This window comes from Stegodyphus dumicola, chromosome 3 (assembly GCF_044657685.1).
Source record: "Stegodyphus dumicola isolate Sdum_Otavi_A_Nest chromosome 3, ASM4465768v1".
Taxonomy (NCBI): Eukaryota; Metazoa; Arthropoda; class Arachnida; order Araneae; family Eresidae; genus Stegodyphus; species Stegodyphus dumicola.
The window spans coordinates 109,496,072-109,513,303 of NC_140770.1; the positions used below are offsets into that span (position 1 = coordinate 109,496,072).

The window sequence follows — 17,232 nt, forward strand, 5'->3', positions numbered from 1 at the left end:
TAATAATTGTCTAAACATGTTGTTTTATGCCATTAAAGAAACAATCTTTACTGAATAACGGATTACAATCCAATTATTATCGAACTACCCTTTTATAGGTTGAGAACTGAAGTGACCAAACTGAAACGGATATCTTTTACGTTCAGAAGAGGAGCTTTTATTGAAAACTTATTAATGGAATCATAAATGAAAAGAAAAATTGCCATCGACAACCGTTCTTCGACGTCACAAAGAGGCGGGGCGTCGATAGCTTATGTGTACATTTTTCAGCAACCTGTTGCCCCGGTAACGTGGTTAAGTTCTAAACAAGCAGCTTGCGGGTCAAAAACTTCGGAGAGAATAGTCAAAAAATCTTCGTGCCGAAGTATGTATAACTCTCGTTAAACACTGGCTGATATTGTAAACGCATGTGGAATATGTAATTAATTTATAGTGGCATAATTTTTGTAAGACGTATCCTAATTTGTGTAAACTACATGAGCGAATTTTGCGACTCTAAGAAACACGTGCTGTCTTAAGTTTGCTTTCCTGAACACTGGACAAAGTCCAAATTTTTTACGCTTCTGCGTCTTGTGCGTATGTCAACGTGGTTTTATAACTTGGCAGTAACTATCGTGGCAGCAAGATTTCTGCACTGAAATTTGCAGTTTAGATCCAAAGGAAGGATTTCAAGAGGATACTGAAAATGCTGGACGGTAAGTTTTCTATTTTAATTGTCAAATTCAAAAGAGTACTTTTTATTTTTAAATTTCTTCAGGGCACAAACACAAACAGTAAAGCTGAGTTCGTGCTTCTAATAGAAATGTTTTGCAACAGTTGCTAATAAAATTGTGTAAAATAAAATATTATAATTGATATTAATTGCTATATATATTACATAACACTATAAATGTTTAAATTTCAGATAAGAATTATAAGCAAGGATCTGTACATAGTTTATTAATTCTACGTAAAGTAAGTTATGCTATTCAAGTTGTTTTATATAAAACAAACAGGAGACTGCATAAACCGACAAAGTTAGAAAGAGGAAGAATGTACGTCTAGAAATATACAATTCAAATATAAATATACCAATAAATAGAGAGAAAGATGAATTAATAAACAGTAGGATTGAATGGTAATAAATAACTAGAATAAATATAATCATGAATAAAATAAATAAATGCATAGATTATTAGATGCTTAAATATTAGTGAATTAATAATAAATAAATTTAGTTAAATAGATATTGTAAATTTAAAGCTATGCAAATAACTGTTAGACATCCGAGCATCAGGAAAAACAGATAAATATATAAAATGAATAAGTAATTCCTTTACAAAGTTTATTTACTTTTATATTTATTTATGATATATTCATATACTGTCAATATACTCCTCCTTCTTTAATAATTTCATAATTTACTCATTTTTACATGCGTGCAACTATTCAGAATCTTTTTCTCTGATGACTAGCAATTCATTGTACGAATAATTTAAGTGACGCATTTATTTCTTAATATATTCACATACGTGGATCAACATATATTTGTTAATAAATGGGTAATTATTTTTTATTATATTGACCGAATATTTCATTAAAAAATTCATTCAGTTATGAGTTAAATGTGTAAAAAAGAGAATTTTACTTTTGGAAGACAATGATTTTTAATTTTCTTTTTTTTTATAATGGCGGGCACTAACCATTCCCAGGCTTTCGCCGCGACTAGGGCCAGAAGTGGTGGTTATTTTATTATGGAGGTTCCTAATATGAGACTACCTTTACCTCTGTAAAGGGACAGACAATTTACATTCATGCCTTTTCCGGGATTCGAACCCGAGCACATCATTATCGGAGTGAATGCCCCTAACTATTATACAGTCTGAGCGACTGCTTTTTTAAAATCATTCCTCAAGTGTATGACTAAAATACTGACGATTTATTTTTTAAAAGATATTTAAAAAATCATATTGAAAATTTTGGTATTGAGGTATGTAATCATATTTTTTATTACTATATTACTTCTATAACTCTGTATTTATTGTTTCTCTGTTTTTTGGTGCTATTAAATAATCCATAATTGTGTGATGAAATATTATAATCGACATAATTGTGTAGAGAACACGTTTTCATAAAGCATTTATTTTTATTAGTTAAAAATAGTTATTGTTAAAAGTATTTATTTTTTTAGTTTAAAATTGTTAGGTAGGGCACTAAACATCCAATATACACATAGCAATTTTCAATTATACTCCATTTTAAGGCTGTTAATTTTAGGGCTATTCAGATATAACTCATTTATATATTTGGTCAAAACGAGAAACGTGCACTGAAAAGAAAAACAAGTAATATATTTTTTTTAAAATTCCTACTTAGGTCAATAAAAAAATTTTTATTTTAGTTACTTTTATTAACATTATTACCCTTTTTTATTTTCTAATTTGTGAAGCTTATGGTGGATAAACAGGAATAAATAAATAGGAATCGACTTTAATATGTAAGAAAACTTTATTAACATCAAGTGTCATCCACTAAAAGTTTAAAAAAATGTATTTGAACTTGAATGGATGAATAAAAAGTATTTTATTAACGATTGAAAATTTGAACAAGATATAGGTATAGTGTGAGCTAATGGTAGGAATTTAAAAACTAGAAAAATAAAAAATTCAACATCTTCATTGAGTAGATTGAGAAAAGAAGCCTTTTTTAAACAGACGAGCAATTACACGCATCTAAAGAAGCAAAAAATATAGAGAATACGTGAATGAATTGCACGGAGTCGTTTCAGTAATAAAGTATCGTAACTTAAAAAATTTCCTTCGTTATGGTCCAACTGAATAGCATAGCAAAGTTAACAGTGACCGGGGGAGAGCTGATTTTAAAAGGAGCAAATTTCTCTTTCTTAAATGAAATGTTAGTTCCTTATTTTTAGATTTTTGAAGGAAGGAAAAGAAAGGAGTAAAAAAAGAAATATTATTCCTTCTTGACAAAATGCTCTTGATATTTCTTCATGAAGGCAGCTATAGTTCTGCATTCTAACGTAATTTATGAAAATTATCCATATTATCCACAGATTCTCCCTTCATCAACAGGTGATTCTCTTTGATCCCTTACCAACTCATCTCAAGATAAGATAATATCCTAAATAAGCCTTAGGCACAGCGTTTTCTAGAATACCTCAAACCCTACTATTTTCAACTTTTATGAGGAAATATGTAGGAATTTTCGGGATAAAATGGTTTTGTCTACCATTAAATATTATGCCTTAAGCTCAAATCCTGTGGGCCTAGGCTCTAATCAGTTTCCGGAGGAATGTTATACAGGCCTATCTTGGCGTTACTGTTGAATAATATTTACGTTTTGGCTCTATATAAATTGCAGCGCGCTATCGGTTATTAATATAATAAATATTTATGTTACTATTCAGCATTATATAAGTAGTCAAACTATATTATATAATTTAGATAGTATACATAGTATACAATATAGATTCTGGAAAATATTATCCATGGTAGAATTAAAAAAAAAGATCAAGAATTTAGAAAAAGAAATAAGATGAAGAATTTGAGTTATCGAGAAAACTGAGCGAATGAAGGCATAAGGTCAAGAATTTGAATTAGAGAAAATTTGACAAACATTGAGTGAAACTGACGAGAATTAATGCTCAAAATAAAAACCTAGGTATAATTTCTCACTCAATTTTGGAAACTATTAGTTCAATAAAAATGCTTACTTCGCCTAAATTACAGTTCAGACAATTTGGAGACGATTTGGAAGAATGGGTACCCTTTTGGAGCTAATTTAAACATATTCATGCAGATGATGATATTGCTTCTGAAAACTAATTCCAATATTTAGGGCAAGCAACTGTCGTTTATTCAGGAGCAAGAGAGGTAGTAAAAGTTTCCACCAGCCGGAGCAAGTTATGTAAAGGTTGCAGATAGTTTAAAAGCTCCTATCGATAGAGAAAACATTTTGGTGGAAACATATGTCAGGGATTTGTTGAAATTAATAATCTTTGTACATTCCAACCAAACATTATCACTTATATCTCTCTACGATAAACTTGAGACTTACTTGCGAGCTCTTGAAACCATAGGAAATACAACGAATAAACATGCATCTATTCTTTGTCCAATGGTGTAATCATACTTTGATGGGACTTTCTAAATGCTTGGAATAGAAGCCCTTCTTCCAGCTATGTAAGGGACGCGAAGGAACGTTTGAACAACTTGATGTCATTCCTCAAGAGCGAAGTATAGGGAGAGGAAAGAATATCTTTAGCCATGTTGGATTTTGGTGTAACTCAAAATGAAGATACGAAGAGGTCCATAAAAACTAGCGTAAACTAGACTAAACCTCTAAATGTCTAGTGGCGAATTATCGCTATTTAAGTACTACATAGACTCGGAAAGAGTGTAAAGGACCCTTTATTAATTCAATATAAAGTTTAGCATACTTCACCAACTCGTGCTTACGGAAGCCAACAGTTATAGCTTAAATCAAAGATATTGGATTAACTAAATTTAAGAGAATAAATTAGCCTAACGGCTTCACAATTGTAATAACACAAAATCCTGCTCTGACCTAAGATCGGCGTTACAGGCCTAATGGCGAGAATAACTTAACACCGCAGAATAATATTCGCAAGAAAATGAAATTAGCAACTTAGCCATCAAGCAAGCAGAATATGCTCTAATTCTGCCTTCTAAAACCTTTCTTTAAATAGTCTCTTCTTTCTACCTTATTTCAACATCACGAGAACTAGTAATTTACTTTCTGGCAAGAAAATGGAAATGAAGGCGATAGAATAGTAAATTAACATAAATGATTTGTTAGAAAGTTAAACGTGAACTCTATAACTTATCAAATATAAGTTTAAATCCAAAGGTATTCCTTCAGACTTTTGTGAAGCTATTCTTTTTTCTGGTGATAAAAATATCAAACATTTTATAAGTCGTCAAGAGACAATTAAACACTCTCTGTTTGGTGGTGTTTCTACTAAAGAAGCTAAGCATAACTGGTATAAAATAAAGTTAATGCATGTAAATGGGAATTTGACTTGCAATTTTGAAATCCTGGATCAAGATATTACATATAAAAGTGTATTACTAATAAGTATAGGCACTTGCTTAGAAGGAATGAAAGACCTGGGTGTTGTTTTAATTGATAATAACTCTACTTATTAACCTATTCAAGTCCTCATTAGATCAGATATTACTGGTAGGTTTTTGACGGCAGAAGGAAAATATTATCATTAAGTTTGATGCAGTCGATCTTCTGGATACTACAACAGAAAATTGTGCAATGACTGTAGTATCACTGTTTGTGAAGGAAAGGAAATTTGGTGATCTCTAGAGATTAAATGTCATAGGAATCAAGGATCTTATGGAGAAAAAGGGGAAACTGAAGACCTAAAAACTAAAGAACGCTAACTTAATCGAGATATTCGTAATTAAGTTTGTTTGCCTTGGGTTGATGATATTCTCCTTTGCCCGGTATGCTTGCCTCAGTAATGGATGTGTAAGTCATGCATGTCCTAAGTACATGACATATAAGGCGAAACTGAGAATAACTCATTAAATCGGGTATGGTTCCTTGGGTCATGTCTTACTACTCTGATAACTGTGGCAATTCTAGAGCTAGCAGAGTTCCGACACTCTGAGGGCAAGCGCTTTTATTAGACCAAAACCAATCTGACCTCGTGTCCGTATTATCTGGTGTCTCTGTGTCTACCTTAGCAACTCATCAAAGGAAGGCAAGCAGATGCACAGATTACCCACTCTCCGAATGGGGAGATCGTGACGAAAAATAACAGTACAGAACTCTTCTGAGATCCCTTAAGTGGAATGAATACATTTTAATCCTTTAAAAATGATAAACTGGAGAGCGCATCTGGTGCTAATAGCCGCGTAATTCCATCTCCAATATCGTATTCTAAAATTGTTGCGGTTAAAAAGGTTGTAGTTGTACTGCAGTTCCAGACGAGTGGTCTCGCCCAGAAAAGTCTTGAGGTGACAACTGCAGCAAGTCTTATCCAATAACTTGTATCAAAGTACTTTTCTGGAGCTGCTTGATGAAGAAATAATTGAGGAGGTCCCTTCAAATGAAGGGATTTTGTATGAGGATTCGTTACTTCATCTACCTGTCATAAAGAAAATCAGTAGTTCAACTCTCATCCGACCAGTACAGGATTTGTCAGCAAGGTTGAAAAACTACTGTTCCTTAAGCCAGTGTCTGCAGTGTGAGCCAAATCTTATCGAACTAATTCCAGACATTTTCCTGCGATTCAGACAAAGGAACTTTGACGTCACAGCAGATATTAGAAACGCCTTTCTAAAAACAAGTAATTCAGAAGAGGACAGGGACTTCTGTCCTTGACGTCACAGCAGATATTAGAAAAGCCTTTCTGCAAATAAGTGATTGAGAAGAGGACAAGGACTCCGTTTTCTTTAGTTCGTTTCTTGGTTTCTTCTTTCGTTTTCTTTGGTTCGTCTGGTGAAATAATTTAGAAGAGAAGAAACCTAAAATGTTTGGATATAAAAGAGTTTACTTTTGGAGTTAAAAGCAGCCTTCCTTTGGTGTTAAAAGCAACCTGACCCTCTTATCATAAAGAATATCATAATGAAGCTAGTCAAAATTTTGACCGTAAGTTTAGGAACTTTCTGCAACAAATTTTCTACGTTGACAGTAAAGTAGCTACTGTTGGCAATCACACTGATTTAAAAGAATTCATATCCATATCCAGTCTGCTAATGTCAAAAAGGCAATTTTGATCTCAGGCAGTGGGAATACAGGAGAAGACAAAACTGAACATAGTTAGGAAACACCTGTCATGGCCTCATGTGGAATCGTCAATTGATTCTGTAAATATGAGTGGATAATATGAGTGGATGAAAGAATTAAATATTGACAAGGTAGTTAAGCGAGCTATGCTATCAGTAGCTAATAAAGGGTTTGATCCAATTGATATATCGCTTCAGTTATGCTTTGCTCCAAAATAATGCTAGAAAAGATTTGGAACATGGATATGAATTGGGACGCAGAAATCATTGGTAAAGTTCTAAATGCATTCATGTTAGAGCGGACAATTTGAAGCATTGCACTATTTACACTTTCTATGATGATTAGACCTATGCTTCTGTGGTATTTTTGAGATCAGAAGAGAATGTTCTGTTAAGATTCCATTGCTTACTGCTAAATCCAGAATAGTTCTTTTAAGAGATGGAACAATGCCCCCACGTATGGAACTTTTAACTGCCTCGATGCGTGCAAGATTGAAAATTCTATAGCTGATGCATTGAATTAGAAGGACCGTAAAATATTACTATTGGACCTATTTAATTACTGTACTCCCATGGATAGTTAGAGAAGCAAGCTGGTCAATGTTTGTCCGAAATCGAGTACAAAAGATACAAAAACTAACTTGTCCTTTCACCTGCAATCATGTAGCTAGTGAAGTGAATCCCACCGACTTGTCATCTAGGAGTAATACAGGAACACAGCTTTTGTTACTCAGATGATGTAAGGGCCCCCCAATAGTTAATTGAACCTACTGATTTTTGGAATTGTTAAAGCATCTTGAATTAAGACATTAGTGAAAACTCCAAATGGATTCATGCTCATGTATTAGTGAAGAAGAGGAGATAAGGAGAAGTTAAAATCTACAAAATCTTTGGCTAATACTTAAATTATTAATCAATGTAACTCGTACTTCTCTAAATACTCACAAATAGTTCGCTTAGTTTTCCTGCAAGGCATTAAGCAATGGAATACATTAGCTGTTGACCATCATAGCTTAAATCGAAGGATCAAATATAGACAAAATTTGCAAAAAGATTTGAGAAATCTAATCAGAAATGAATACATAAAGCTTATCTTTCAAACAGAAAAAATTACAGATGCTTCTGAAATAGCTGTTGGAGATATTGTGCTAATTGGAACAGACAACAATAAAAGAATCAACTGGCCACCAGGTCGTATATCAGAACTTATTCCTGGAAAGGATGGACGTGTTTGTTTCGAATCAGTCACGTTCATAGTACTATATCTTACAAACTGCTCATTTGAAATTACTTCGTCCAGTTCAGCGTGTGTATCTTTTCATTTACTAATAACATCCTAAAAGCCGAAAAAATAAAGCGCATTGATACTAAGTACTCAGCTGCCAGTGAATGTTTAACGAAATACAAAAGGAAAAGGTCTAGATCAGGTAGACAGACACTGGATTTATAAAAGGAAGACTTAAGATTATTTACCCTATGCGTTGTTCTAATTTTTGTCATTTAATTTAAAATATATGTTGCCACATGTTACGTGTTTGTATTCAACAAGATGTAAACCCCTAATGTACAATTTTCTGATTCTGATGTATAATCAGAAGATGGAAGGAATTTTATCGTCTCCTTGTTTTCATTTATTTTAATATAAGCACGTTTCGTTTTCAAAGATAAATCTGTGATATTACAAAAAAAAGTGTTTTTTTAATTTAGTTCATTTTTTTTCTCCGATTTAATTTTTTTCGAGGTCTTTTGATCGTAGGAATCAATAATGGCTTTTCTATCATAGATTTTTGGCAATAAAACGTCTTCGCTGAGAATTCGATCTGCATAGGGTCAATGTTCGAGAGGCATGCTTTTTTTCTTCCAATCCCAGGTGATGCAAAATTGGGGAAAATTGATTAAAAGGTATAAAATGGCAAGTCGTCATAACAAAAATGGACAGCATCAATCGTATTTCACCATTTGTAACAAAATGTTAAATAAATGCTGCACATAGCGGATGATTACACATGTTACCCGGCAAGTTATAAAATTGTTTTACCACACATGTTCCTCGTCACGTTACAAAATGGTTTTGAAATGAATACACATTCACAACAAACGTGTTAATCTATATGCTACACTCTAAATGCTAAACTAAAACCAAACATCTTAAAAAACATGCTCATAATGCTTTATTATTTTTCCAAGAAAATTTAAAATAATGGTTTTATCTAATGGCTTCTTTTCGATATTAATGCAGAATTGGAATGCACCTTAAAATTTGAATATTTATTCTCCATTAATTTCAAATTGTAGGGATTCCTTAGTGATTTGAAATTGCAATACTCTTAATACGTATTTATTTTTTGATATTCCTCTAGTTCTGTAAGGCACTGATTAGTAATTATTAAAGAACATATTTTTATTTTCTATAACGCTGTCTCAAGTACATAATACCAATAGTTAATGTTGAAAAGATTCCATCTCTATACCTGGAAGATTATTACGAGAAGCATTGAGAACTTAAAGGGACTAGATGCTACAGCATATATATATTTTTTAAAGTTGCATTAATTTATAAGACATTTTTTTTCTTCTCCTATCGCTTGTCACCGTGGCTGAAAAGTTTGTCGGGCTACCAACTGGCAAGACTGGTTTTCTATTTCCAGCGAGGGCACTGCATATTTTTCACGTCTTCTGGTCCGATATAAAAAGCCTAATGGCTGTATAAGTTATTTTACGTAACTGATAACCTAACCTTGGCTGCCGAACAATTTTCTACTTGCGTTACATGTGACGAAATAATCGGAAAAGCCAACAAACAAGTTTGTTTCGAGACCATCTGCTTATTAGATAAATCCAAACGCAGAAAGTGAGCCTATCACATTGGTATATTTGTATTGATCTAGTGAAAGCCCCAAAATACTTTTAAATACTAAATAAAATCTAGACCAACATTTAAGACAAAATGCGCAGCATAAAATCAAGGTCACAGCATCAAAACCCATACGAAAGCATTGTATTTGAGATGTTTTCAGGTATTTTACTCTATTTCTTCGAATTGACTCAAAAAACAGTTTGTAAATTTTGGTTAATTAACCCATTATTTTATTATTTGAATTATACTGTAAATCGTACTTTTGTTTGCTCTCACCAGAATGTAAATGTCTATAAAAACATAGTTCTTGAAAATTAGAGAAGATAACTCTTGCGGCGATGTTAACCGTTGTGGTATTATATCGGATGAGACAGCTTCACTTGTCAGCTTTTTGCATGTGTAAAACTCTAACGCTATATTATACTACAAAAGTTTAAATTATCTTTTATGTCAACTGAAATTCGACAAGCTGCAGAGTTCCAATTGTGAGTATATGTCGAGTTTCTGTTAAATTCAAAATTTTAGATTTATTTAAACCTTTTATATTTGTAGCTGTTCCCATAAACGGGGTGACATGTCCCCTGGCAGGTTTTCAATAGGACCGAATAGATAAATTAGTGAATGGTATCATACAACATATTTGTGCAAAAATACACAATATATAAATATAATTTCTATCTGACTTGGTGAGAATCATCTCAACTTAGGGCATCGATTAAGAAAATGCAGATTTATTAGTCTGAAGAATTCAGCTTTTTCTATTACTTCTAAAACATCCCTAAGCTTTCAAGCATACTGATTCTAAATAGTTAGATTTCGCTACCAATAAGCTATCTAATAAACTCAGATGTAAACTGAAAGGCACATTAACAGATGCGTGCATTACTTTATTTGCCTCTACGCTATCTCTTAAGGTATATCCATTAAAATGCATAACGAAGTAAATGCAAATGATTGAGTAGGCGCAGCTCTAGCTTTTAGTAATAACAAATAAAATTTACAAGCCATCTAAAGGGGATTTTTTTAATCATTTATATGAGCGTTTAGAATATGTTCTCTCAGCGCCATGTCGACTTCTGTTCTAACATACGCTCTGAATAATAGTATGAAAGCACGCAAGCAGGATGCAGAAGTAGTTTGCATTTCTCACAATTCATTTTGCTTTAGTTTTACTATCGTATTGTAAATGAATCGGCTTAGAAGTTCCCAAAATTTTAAGAACTTTCGTTACCCTCAACTGACTCTTGACTTTCTATCTACCCCTCTATTTTCAATTAATAGAAACTCTATACGGGCCATCGTTAAAGGATGTTTTTCTTGAAATAAAAGCATGGTGTTAATAAATTAAATAAACTAACAGGTTTATTTCCTTCTCACAAAGTACTGTGTTTACAAAAGTACTGTGGTTGATGGTTTTGTGACAGAAGTACTAATATTTGATTGTAGGCTAGTGTGTGTTTCATATCAAATAACGACGTTCGACTGCGTCAGATATATTCCTCTGGTTTGTTAATATGTATACCTAAAATTGCGATAATATAGCTTTCTAAATTCATTTTCTATAGTGACAATTTTTGTGTTATAACAAAGCACATATGTGAATGAAGAATTGCTACTTTTTAATGACCAGAGTCCTTGATCAACACAAAAACATCAAGAGCTCTTTTCTGCTGTCTGGCCTCTTGTACACTGAGCCAAACGAAGTCTGTACTTACCCATCACGATATAAACTTGCGGGCTCGTCACATTCAGGGTTAGCATTTTCAGTGCCTTGGGGCCTTGGGCGATTAAAAGAGTTAGTGCTTCACTTAAATTAGGCATATAAATACAAAGCAAAATATACTTTACTTATTTGTTGCTTACCAGAACAACTTAGCTGGTGCTTTGCAAAAACTCGGCATATGAAGCAACTAACTGTTTCACCTAGTGCTTTTGTGTAGTATTATATTCTGGCAAAGTGTGCGGAAAGCAAGTGTTTCATTAAGTTTGCAAAAGTTTTTTTTAGTTGGGTGTTACGTCAAAGATTTAGACTGTTGTTGAATTTTAGCCCAAGAACTTCTTTCTCCAGTGTTATTTTCGTATAACAATACAGCATTATTGACCAGTTCTGGATATTTTCCCTTAATTTTCGCTTATTTTAGCATTGATTTTAATTGATTCAATAGTGGTGGTGGTAGTAGTAGTGGATTTTACGGAGCACAACTTGAAGCGATTTAAAAAAGGCCAAAAACATATTAATTACTTCCACACACAAATTAGATATAACCACTGCTTGCTGCCAAATACAAGTTTTAAACAACAGCAGACTAATAAAATAAAAAAATAGTAATAAAACTATGAATGCTGAGATAAAGTTATTTATAATTCAGATAACGATATCACATGTAAAACAGAAGTAAAATCATAAAACATGATATACAATATATTAAAATACAAAGATACATCAAAACAAAATTAAATTAAATAATAAAGACCCATCCCATATTCTAGATTCAATATTACTATGACTAATTTTGGCCCCCATGCAATCTTCTGCGATCAGATGTCTTACCCAGATACGTAAACTCTTCGCGAATTCCTGTACAATTAATTTATGGTTCATTATTAAAATAGACAATAATAGATCAATGCATCATCATCAATAAGACAATAATCATCATTTAAGAAAGATCGGCATATATTTCATTTAAAATTCTAAATGAATTTTCTGCTTTATAAAAGGAAAGAGATTTATGTCACTAGCTTTTGATAATATTTTCTATCCCAATATAAGACTGATTTTGCTTAATCTCATATTGTACACTGGTGTCTATTTTGAGCATGTTATAGTTTGTATCACTATTATTATTATTTATAATCTTTGGTCAAAAGTAACATATTGTGTGCTTCTGATCAATCGGCGTAAGATATACGACTATAAGATATTTCACCCACTTTCCTAGCGTACCTTCGTGGTGTACTTGTTCTGCACGCTGAGCCGGTATTCCAGAGGTCCGTGGTTCGATTCCCGGCGAAGGCGGTTGCTAATTTTTCATCCCTCCAGCTTCCGAAAAATCCTAATGTCTCTATAAGTGGCGCTCGAACTAAAAGGGTTGTGGATGATAATTCTCCGCGCCCAGGATTTGGCGACTAGGTCCCCTAAAACCCTGGTCGTCCTTTAAAAAAGGGAGTATATAAGGTATTTCTCCCACTTTCCTAGCGTGCCTTCGTGGTGTAGTGGTTCTGCAACCTGGGCCGGTATTCCAGAGGACCGTGGTTCGATTCCCGGTGAAGGCAGTTGCTAATTTTTCATCCCTCCAGCTTCCAAAAAATCCTAATGTCTCTACATGACAATATAAAAGTATTTTTATAAGATATGCATTGATGTCTTATTGTATAAGAAAGTGTAATTACAAATATAGTCCAACAATAAGCCCTAAAAGTTACTGAATTATTGTCGACAACCTGAAATGCTTTATTTACACGCGGGGATCAATATTGGCATTTTCTTGAACTTCCTTAGATCGGTGTGTTTATGAAAAACCTCTATCGATTTCAAAGGCAATGAGACACAGGAATATTTTCTTCAGAAGCAAAAGGTTTTTTTTTTACTCAGCAAAGTTTTCTTATCCCTAAAAAGAGGCTTAGATATGATAGCCCTGAAATGGTAGAGGTATAGAATTTTATTTATTTTTATTAGTAGTTATTCGTGACCCTTTTTTGAATTCCCTTATTCCCCTCGCTTTTCCTTACCAGAACGTAAATGAGTTAGGATGAACGAAAGTATTTAAACTGTTGGAGCGAAGGGTTAGACAAAGCGTGATTTCGCTATCGTGAGCGCACGTTTGTTAGTTTTCTTTCAACTGTTATCCTAAACAGCGGCTACGCCTTCTTGCCGCCAAGTTATTATCGTGATGGTGTAGGTTTCTGAGTAAACCTTTTAGCTTAAATTGAATTGTGTAGTCTCGCACTACTTTTTAAATTTAGTGTTATATTATTTGTAGTGTTTATTATTATTATTATAGAGTAAACTATTCCTTTAATTAAAATTTGAGGCAAAGTAATTCTGAAAGGGACATCAAAGTTAAATTTAACATAAAAGGAACAGATCTGTTTTGCACATAAATTGTAGCCTCTTTCGTTTAAGAACAAATACCAGTCTACTTCCTAACTAAACTCTTTGTAGACGCGCTTTTCGAGGTTTTCCAGCACTACATCAGTTCCGCTTCAGGAACCATGATGAAGCCTTAGCAACAAATAGTTCTAGCTGATTCATATCCACTTCTAAGTAACAGAAGGCAACCAATAACAGAGGGTATCAAGGCATAGGAAATTCACTTAAATATTTTATATTGGTTATTGAGGAGTAACAGGAAACTCGAAAGTTTTGTCTTGGTCTTACATTCATAAATATTTATCATTCATTTCATATCAAAGGTATAAAGTTTTAATGATACGCAGGTATCTTAAATTAAATTTTATATGGCACCTTAAGTGTACCAACTTAACATGCAATGGAGAAGGAAGTAATATTTATCATTGAAAACCTCCTGTTTACTTACATGAACGAATTAATCAACTTTAGATCAGATTAGGTATATACGTATGACATTGGGCAAAATGTAAAGGCAAAGTGCACGCTTTTTAAAAATAATTTACTTTTTATAAAAGTATTATTTAATTACTCGTAATATGATAATTATTCACCAAAATTGTATGAAGAGTGGGGGAAAATGATATTGTTAACACACGAGTTATTCTAAACATCTAAACAAAGTTTAACTAAAACGAAGTTTAAAACGGAATTGAAACTACGTATACATACGATCTGTTGATGGCCTATGAACATTATATCTTAGTACTTTCTAGTAATCAGATATTAGTTATATAATAATATTTGTTATATTATACATATTAGCTTTTTATTGACTCAAAACTGAAAATAGGTTAGTATGAACCACAATAAATGACAATCTACCTCATCTGACTTCTAAATATCGCATTATTTTGACTTCTAAATAACAGATCGAAAACTAAAGATACGTATGTTTAAAATCCTCCACCTCCTTTTAAAATATTTTTCAAATATTATGAACATTATTTTGAGGATTTATATAAGAGATTGAGCATTTGTGGAAGCATATTTCATTAAAATGTTTTAAGTCCTTTTCTTTCAATTATAGTCTGTAAACTATTAATATTATGTTACAGTTTCGTAATATAGTTGAGTCTACCTCGGAAACCCCGCATTGAATTTTCATTAAAAACGTTTAGGCTATTATGATATTTTCTTTCGTTCTGATTGTAAGCCATTGGACTGTTTAATGACCTAATTAGACCAAAAAATAAAAAAGTATACTTGAAGAACTGTGTCTGAACACTATATTAATACTTGAGAAAAAAATAGTTGAGCTGTTGAACTCGTTAAGTTCGTTAAGCTGTTGACTTAAATTTAGAAAAATATGCATTATACTTAATGTTAAAATGTAAATAATCACATAAAGACCGAAATACACAATAATTCGGGTAGCTAACCTCTAAGAAAAGTTCCTTCAGAACCAGTGGATTGTATTTACATTCCACATCATGAAAGGTATGAAATGTTCTCAAAATAAATTTTATACCTCGCGAAAATGTACTGATGAATTATAAAAATAAGATAAAACTATTTCCTAGGAAAAACTGCTTTTAATATTTAAGTATTTTTTCCACACTTACTAGTCCAAAGGGGCAATTTGCCCAGAAGGACTATTGATTTCGTTTTGCCATTTTGCGTTGATTCCCTGTAAACGTTTATTCACTTTTCAAATTGTTGCCACCAAATATTAAAGCGAAAACTATGCATAAATGTATGTATGTTTCTCGCATTGTGATAAAACAACAGTACCTAGAGCCATCAAATTTTGAATAACGTACGTTTCCACCCGAATATGGACATCTGAAAGCCGAAATTTGAAATTTGTTTTATTATCTATTTCATACCTTGTAAAACGTTAACGAATTTTTCGTTAACAAACAAACTATTTCAAAGCGAGCAACAGTGTTCGGGAAAAAAAAAAACATTTTTATCTCTAGCGCGCGAGACTGTGTATCGGAAATTCTAAAGATATGTTCATTTTAAAATTATTTTGTGATATTGCTGTTGAACTGAATTTTATGGTTTAAGTGCGGAGAATATGCTATTTAACAATTAAAGGTAACACAAACCTTTGGGCGTAAGCTTTCAGATTTTTATATTTTTTCTTTCATTTTTTAATTTATAATTGTTAATTTCGTATCTTCGACAATACCCACCTAATGAGAAACCTAATTTTTCTCATTAGGCTTAAAAATCTAGAATGACGTTGTAGGGTTTATATTTATTTTAACTAACATTTATTTTAAGTTTAAACTATCGTTCCTGTCAATCCTTACTTTCCCCTGGAACTGCCAATGCCAGAATATGTAAATTTGAGTAGAACGCGCAAGCATTCAAATTATCAGCGGAAGTAGTATGGTTTAAAATAGAAGGAAACGAGTTCGGTGAGAGAGTTATTCTTACTTCGCGAGCGCGGAGGTAGAAATCGAGAATTAAAGAACCCCGCGTTGCGGCCTATGTGCTTGGCGGGAAGTAGTTGCAATTGTTCCAGTGAGCTTCAAGTCTGCTGAATTAGCTACGGCTTTTGTAAAACGCGGTGAGTTAGTTATTTTAGAGAGCCTCGTAGTTAGAATATTGTCTTTATTTTCTTTTCAGGTTATTATTTTATTTTGACTGCCTAGTTGGCAAAGTTTGTAAGCGTCAAGAGGACGCAATTGTAAATTAGTACGTTGAATAAAAAGGGACTTAAACCCTTTATAAGACTCTGTGGTTTATACAAGCTTTCACAGTCACCTCTTGGTTGCGTGCTAGTTAGAGGCGCGCAACGTTATATTGGCGCCCGAACACTTATCGAACTGAAATGGCCGAAAACTGGATGGAAGCCGCTGGACAACACCAAGAAATGACAACGCAGTTAGAAGGATTTGGATACCTGGTCCAGACTTTGAGAGCATCAATCAAGCCAAACGTCTATTTCGACGGAAAAAATTCGGTGTCCGTATTTTTAGAAGGTATAGAAAATCACTTTCAGCTCTATCCTGTGCCTGAAAGACAAAAAGTCGCCATCGCCACATCAGCACTAAGAGGACAGGCCGCGCTATGGTGGAAAAATATAGGAAAATTTCTACTAGGTGAATTTGGAAGCCCGAAGTATACATTTGAAAATTTCAAAAAATCGTTAGTAAAGGCCTTCCCCATAGTGAAAGATCGCGCACGGCTGGAAGCCGAGCTATATAGTTTCTATCAACGGGATACAGCACAATTGACGGACTTTATTTTACGAAAAATCAAGCTAACGGATATGTTGTATGGGAAAAAACCCGATGCGGAGATAATTGAAATAATATTACCAAGATTGTTACCCGCTGTCCAAGACTACTTTGAAATTAGAAACCCAACCACATTGCAGGAACTTTTCGAATTGGCGGTGAAGTTTCAAAATCGCAGAATCGCGGAAAGAGCGAGAGGGGAAACATATTCTCAAAGTACCAGAAGGAAGGAGGAAACAAGAAATGGAAATCGCTCATATGGGGGAAAGAACTATCAAGCTAACG

General features: G+C 33.2%; 1 protein-coding gene across 1 annotated transcript in view; it reads left to right on the forward strand.

Moving 5' to 3' along the window:
* The first annotated feature begins 340 nt into the window (after positions 1 to 340).
* LOC118202692 (uncharacterized) overlaps positions 341 to 17,232 on the forward strand; it is a 376,501-nt gene continuing 359,609 nt past the window's right edge. The window contains exon 1 of the mRNA XM_085813163.1: positions 341 to 695. The gene's annotated coding sequence lies outside the window, so the exon portion shown is untranslated. The remainder of the gene's footprint in view (positions 696 to 17,232) is intronic.